Here is a 1,877-nt window from a genome sequence, read left to right on the forward strand (position 1 = left end):
TCTGGTTCAGTTGTCGGCACAAGTCATTATACACTAAATGAACAATAGGCAAAAAAGGAACCGCCTACAATTGGTGGAGCCAAGTGGAAGGGCTGTTGCGGCAGTAAAGTGAGCTCACAGACTGGCGTGAATCAATGTATTCACAAACCCAGTCAAAGCCTGTCAGAGCCTGCTGGAAAGTCAGCAGCGGCTCGCTCGCTGGCACTTGGCTAAACCAAAGAAGCGTCAGGCGAGGCGAGCAGGACGCAGTCCAGCAAATTTCGCAAGTATGAACTTGCGGAATGTAGACAGGTCCTCCCACCAGAGGACTAGGGGGTGCCAAGACAAGACCAGTAAGGCCCAATAGACTGGGTATGGGTGAGGAAGGTGCCATGGGCCTAGGAGAAGTTGGGGAGGCCAAACGGACAAGCGACAAAGGTGCATGTGAAAGCTTCAAAACAGAGTGGGAGGTGAGAAAGTTGGAGAAGCCAAGGCACAGCAGAGGCAGAGTGTTTTCCCCCAGGCGGTGAGGAGGCAGAAAACGAGAGGAACACAGGCGAAGTGGTGCCCACATCAATGGCGGAGACCGAGATACAGAGGTCCTCAAGCCGGTATTTGAAAGGGTGCATTCTGAGTTTTGCAGACAACACGTTGAAAGAGGGAGAGTGACTGAACTTGAACCAAGCAAGCATAATTTCACTACAAGACTCTGAAGAAGACTTCTAAGAGAGTAGACAGATAAAAAACACACCAATTAAAGGCTTCAAGACTTGCAAGGAGAGGAGCAGCAGCCATCAACTTGCTGCTGGGAGGTGAAGAAGACAGTGTCCACACCCTCCAGGTCATAAGGTAAGACCAGAATAATGCAAGCAGTGTGCGGCAGACCATCCAACCAAAAACCAGCAGTAGCAACACGCCTTGGCGCTGCCCTCGGAGAGAGCTCTGGAGAAAGACAAATGCAGTGTTGCAACGCTGGTATGAATCATGTGACTTCGAATTCTGATTCACGCGACAATTCTCATCATTGTAGAGGGACCCGCCATAGAAAGAACAGAGAATGGTGTTTAATTAGGTGCAATACAAAGCATATGTATCGACAATTGAACCAGAAAAGGTTGAAACATAAGGTGAGAACATAAAAGGCAAAAAACACAAGTAAAGAGAAAACATAGAATGTACAGTGTACTTGGACAAACAGTTGGAACCAGAACCAGCAAAGAGCATTGGGTCCCTTGAGTTTGAAGTCTGATTCCAAGGACATGCCTTTGATCAAATACTGAAATCCTGGCTGATACGCAAGGCGCACCGTATGTGTGGTCCCCCACAGTGGTACTAACGAGGTAGCACTCTGGTTAACTGCCTGAAAGAACGATGGGCGCAACAATGGGATCCATGCAATTGGGTGCAACCCATGGGCGCCAGAGGCAAAGTGGGCCAATCTGTCCTCTATGGGGCTCTGTTTGTGCGGCCCACCCATGTTGCATGGCCTATTTTAGAGTCTCGGCCCAGTCATTCTCAAGGCCAAATTCTTGACAGCTCAGCCGAGTCCGCTGGCCCACTGTTGATGGGCGCCTGTCACACACCGCTGGCCCATCAGTCTCAGTAAAAAGCAAAGTTGTGCATAGTCATCAGGTGGTCAATAACTAGTCACTATTTGTCAGATGTTGGTCATGCCTATGTCAACTGATCCTAATCGGTCATGATTCATCTTTTCCAAGTGATGTTATTGTCAGAAAATAGTCATTACTTTGTCTTGTCTCCATGGTAATTACGGAACTTTGTTGAAGTCTTCAAATTAGAATTTTCAAATGTTGAAGTTGGAGCACCCGGCCCTCACATTGAGTCAAGAGAAACAATGCAATCAAACAATCACATGATCATGGTTCAAAACTGTAGAA

Source organism: Laccaria bicolor, genomic scaffold (genome assembly GCF_000143565.1).
Source record: "Laccaria bicolor S238N-H82 LACBIscaffold_45 genomic scaffold, whole genome shotgun sequence".
In the NCBI taxonomy this organism is placed as follows: domain Eukaryota; kingdom Fungi; phylum Basidiomycota; class Agaricomycetes; order Agaricales; family Hydnangiaceae; genus Laccaria; species Laccaria bicolor.